We start from the raw sequence: 5,128 nt of genomic DNA on the forward strand, positions 1-5,128 counted from the left end.
TACTGTGAACGTGTTTATTCTTCCCTCCCCTAAGCCCAGGATGTAATTTTCTCGCTGCCCTCTTGCAAACAAAAGGGCTGTCCTAGGCTGACAGTGCTAAGACCCATCCAAAACCCCAGGGAAATTACCAGTGGGCACTAAGTCAGGGGCTGTTTTTTTATGGAGTCTGAAACAAAAACAGGCAGTTCTTTCTGAGGATGAGCCTGCTGGGACTGGGAAGGGTTAGGGAACAGAGGAGAAAGATGAGATGGAGGGAGAGAGAGGAACATGAGGAGGAGGAGGAGGAGGAGGAGGAGGAGGAGGAGGAGGAGGAGGAGGAGGAAAGGGAGATGGATCCTTGGGACTAATAGTGACTGTAAAACATATTTTCCCCACCTCTTAGTAATACAAGAAATCTTCCTGGGTTACTCAGCTGATGTATTGCGGCATCTGCTTGATTAGCAATATCAAACACAATATGTTTGCTTCTCTGTAGCACCTTACATTCCTTCCTTCTTCTTATCACTTATATAGGTAGGACTATCCTGATCCCATTCTACAGCACTCAGAGATTGCTTCTTCTGTCCTGGGTCACCCGGGCATAAATGACCAGAGTGCCTAGGAATCCAGAGTCGAGTTCTGGGCCAGGATGGTAGGACACCTGAGACTGGGAGAAACTGAGGCATATCTGAGGTCCCGGCTAGGGCAATCTATAGCCAGGACTGGAATCCACAGTGTAGTGATGGTGATGTGTGTTTGTCACCAAGAGAACCACTTGTCCTGAGAGTCTCACATCATGCTCAAGGAAGGCTTTTCCTTGCTGAACCAAGATCCATCAGCCTGGACTTTCTGGAGATCCAGGGCCGACAATGGAGAGGTCAGCCAGACACTGAGCAGTTTCTTCTGAGGCTAGATCCTCCCTTAGGCCAGGGAGTTCAGGTCTCTCTGAGGTCCCGGTGCAAGGTGCAAGGTGAGTGGGCCCTGGGCCCAGGAATCTTTCCTGCCAGATGCTGTTGATGGCTTTGGCAGGGCACGGTGCATCTCCAGCAGGCACCACATCTCACACATGATCTCAGGTCATCACCTGGGTACCACTCTGCAAAGTTGCTCCCCTAGTGCAGATGAGAAAGCTCCCAGGAACTGATGGAGGGGGGGGTGGCAGTCTAAGACACAGCAGCTCCCAGTTATGGGCACCACCTGTGAATGACATCACCCTGACTTTCTCTTGTTTCTTCCCAGAAGCCTAGAAACTAGCAAGACAGAGATGGTTCTGTTTAGCGCCATTACCTGAAGACTCCCATCTGTAGACTGGAGCTGTGCAAATATGGTGACTGCCGGTGGGGTGAAGAGTAGAGAGTAAAAGGCAGCTGGGCATAGCCGCCCAGAAGAACCCACAGCCAGCACAGCAAGGGGAAGAAGGAGAGGCTACAAAAGGGACAGAAATGGAGGAACTCAGGACAAAGTCCTGGAGGGTGGCTGGATGGGTCAACAGTGCCAGTGCCACCAAGGGACTGATTTAAGATAGTGATTTAGGAAAAGTCCTCGCTGGACTTGACATCTAAGAAGTCCTGGGTTGCTTTAGCTGGGAAGTTAAACAGCAAAAGGTTGAATATTAAATGGAGGCAAGCTAAGAGAGGCACAGATCCTCCTTCTAGCAAGACAAGGATGCAGTTACCATCGGGAAGCCTGTCCTTTCTCGAGGCCGTGAGCATCTCCTTGTCACACCACAGGAGACACAAAAGGAATCTAACTGCCATTTCACTCTAATTATAAAATACAGACTGCCCCACGAATCTGCATGTCATCCTTGCACAGGGACCACGTTACTCTTCCGTGTACTGTTTCAGTCTCAGCGCATCTGCCAAAGTGAGCAAGGGCCGTTAATTTTGATGCTCAACTTGAAATGGAGTTCTCAGACACGCACACTAGTACGCAAGACACCATGCACTGGAGGAAAGCCAAACCCAAGCTCACAGCCAGAATATGAAACCTATTTAAAACATGCTTGATTCCTCCCCGGAACAGGGCTTACTACTCTCGTGGTCAAATCATCTCTTCCAGCCAGGTGGCAAGCTAAGCAAATCCAGCCACAATTCCAGGCCACAAAAATCAGCAGAGTGGCTGCCAAGCCTTGCAGGCCTGAGTCTGTTGCCTAACAGGAGAACCCCCTGGAGCAAAACAGCCTATATTCCTCCCTATGATGCTTGCCCACTCTAAGGAAAGTCAGAGAGCCTACACAAAAACATGGAATAGAAAGAAAGGGAGAGAGAGAGAGAGAGAGAGAGAGAGAGAGAGAGAGAGAGAGAGAGAGAGAGAGAGAGAGAAGGGAGGGGGGGAGGGAGGGAGGAAGACATTAGAAGCTGTCTCTGAACAGCCCAACACAGTACAACATGACCAGGACGCTAGAGGACGCATCTTACTTCCTCAGCCAGATTCTCCAGGGCAGAGGCTAGCTCTACAAGGAGATGGGAGTCCCAAGGGTTATTTCAAGGTTGTCTTTTAGTCTGTCCTCCATGGGTGCCCTAATCTGATCCTGTCAAGAGCCACACGTGCCAGAAGGGTTGCTGGGTCCGGTCAGCAGGCTGCCAGGCTCTGTCTCCGTAGCTGAGCTGTGGGGAAAAAAAAGATCAAGGACTCCAATAACTGGCCTTCTCCTGGTTTTCATTTGGCCTGTCCTGAAACACAAGGGCGTAGCAAGGCAGAATGGCAGTTCCCCCTGGGTGGGGTGACTGGAAGTGAACACAAGAGGGCGCTCTCTGTCTTGACCTGGGCGTAGGTTACCGGGCATGCAGGCGTTGAACCTTGGGATCGCCGAACTTTTCTGTTGGCGTATTGTACTTCCGTTTAAAAAGCTGTTAGCTATTTTTTTCTCCCTCAACCAATGAAAACTATGCTCAGTGGCTATCTGTTGCCAGATTCCAAAATACCGCCCTGCCTTTTCTCTCTCGTCGGGCAATGGTCTGCAATTTTCCTCTTGCCCTGCAGCCACCACTATGCAATTTGCACCTCACTAATTTCCTGGCTGAGCCTTACTGCTGTCTGGCCACTGTTCGCTCCACCCACCCGGGACAGCAGCAGCCCGCAGCCTGTTGCTCTGCAACAGATTGGCTGCTTGTGACCTGGACACAACTCCAACTTCAGCTTTGAAGAATCACATAGAGGGGCAGATGTTTGAGGGACACAGAGCCCCTGGATTGAGGGTTCCTCCACACTTAAGCTATGAATGGAGCTGTTCTGAGCAAGCAAAGCATCATACTTCGCTTGGATGGAGGGGGAGTCGCTTGGCAGCATCGCGTGATTGACGCTCTTGTGGTCCAATTTGCCGCTCACTGAAGCATTAAAGCGGCAACCCCGGAGTCACTAGGAAGCCAGCAGCCCGAGCTCAGAGTGCTCAATCCCAACGTACAAATAAAAAGCATTTCCCGACGTTCGTTTTCATTCTGCCTGAGCTCTCAAAGCGTCTCTTGCATGGGCCTGCCAAATATGCGATGCAGCGGATCGCCAAGTACTTCTGCAGGTGGTAATTAAAACAGCTGAGGTCTTCTCTCTCCATAATGACGGGGTTGGAAGACTATATATAAGGGTTGAGGTTCTTTAGTTATGCTTTCTCATTCTTAAAGGCAGGGTGGTTTAGGGGGAAAATTCACTGGAGTTAGAGATGCCAGGTTCTGGGACCGAGTAGCTTGTGACCTCAGATGGCTTATTTAGACTCTAATCTGTGAAATGAGAGGGTTAGACTAGAACAGAGTTCAAGGCTCATTTCTGGCTAATGTTCTAGGAACCCATTATATCATTGCAGCTACATGAACATTATCTGTCCTTATTCAATATGTTTTGATCTATTTTTACGAAAAAGCGTGTCCTGCCTGTTTGGAGGCAGGTATTCACTGAGCGGGCAAATTCTTAACAAATTATACACAGACACCTCTGTGAAAGACACAACAATGAATGCAAATAAGTGTGTGTGTGTGCGTGTGTGTGTGTGTGCGTGTGTGTGTGTGTGTGTGCGTGTGTGCTTGTGTGTGTAACTGCAGATGCTCGTGGAAGCCAACACATATTAGAACTGGAGTTACAGACAGTTTTGATTGCCCAAAGCGGGGTCAGGAACCAAACCCAGGTCTTCCGCAAGAGACGACATACACACAGCCATCTCTCTAGCCCCACAATAAAATTCTTATTCTCAGATAACTGTGAATCCCCCAAAACAAATTGGATGTGGTGTTTACCTCCTTTGAATGATTATATGAGAGTGTAAACTCCCTCTGAGAGGTTGGTGAACAATGCGAACACTCCTGCCCTGTGCTGGCCCTGACTCAGCTGTATCCCTCCACAGTATTATTTGAAAGTCATCTATGTCAGGTTTGCAAAATACGGATATCTTGCCAGATTCTTCAAATGAATTGATTTACAAAATTGTTCAATCTGAAACACATGCAAATAGATATTAGTAAGTTCCTCAAGGTATCTCCGGCCATTTAAAGTTTTTCTTCATGCATGGGTGTGAGCATGTATATACACACACACACATGTTAGACACTCAGATATATGCACTGTTTGAACTTTTTGTCTTAGTTAGGGTTTCTATTTCTGTGAAGAGACACCATGACCATGGCAGACCTTACAAGAAATCATTTAATTATTTAATTGGGGCTGACTTACAATTCAGAGATTTACTCCATTATCGTCATAGTGGGAAGCCTGGAGGCATACAGGCAGACACGGTGTTGGACCTAGGAGTGAAATGACTCCAGGCCGGTCCTCATTGTAACCCAGTCCCACCATGGTGCTTCCTCCTCAGCATTCAGTACTGTCAGCACCCCAGTCTGCACCCCTCTATCTGACTCCATTTGGGGGACTGGCAAAGGGGCTATGGAGGGGTTTCAGTATCAGGTAGCAAAGAACCTCAAAGAGTTCTGGAACAGCGTAGTAAAATGGATGAAAGAGTCGAGAGGACAGGTAAACACTGCTCTTTCTTCCCAACCTTCAAGGACCATGCTCAAGAGCACCAGATGGGGAAAGAATGCCAAAGTGACGCCAGAAAGGACCATGCCCAGAGACTCCCAGAGCACAGAATCTCAGGAAGGGAAGACTGGCAAAGGCTCAATCCCTTCTCCCTAGAGACGCCAGAGGCAAAGTCATTAGCTGATTT

General features: G+C 48.7%; 1 non-coding gene across 1 annotated transcript; it reads right to left on the bottom strand.

Annotated features, from left to right (window-relative positions):
• Window positions 1-1,749: 1,749 nt before the first annotated feature.
• Window positions 1,750-1,853, bottom strand: LOC142853203 (U6 spliceosomal RNA). Its single transcript, XR_012911126.1, has one exon. It is a non-coding gene; the product is annotated as a U6 spliceosomal RNA (small nuclear RNA).
• Window positions 1,854-5,128: the final 3,275 nt, after the last annotated feature.

The sequence above is a fragment of the Microtus pennsylvanicus genome, chromosome 6, assembly GCF_037038515.1.
Source record: "Microtus pennsylvanicus isolate mMicPen1 chromosome 6, mMicPen1.hap1, whole genome shotgun sequence".
Classification (NCBI taxonomy): Eukaryota; Metazoa; Chordata; class Mammalia; order Rodentia; family Cricetidae; genus Microtus; species Microtus pennsylvanicus.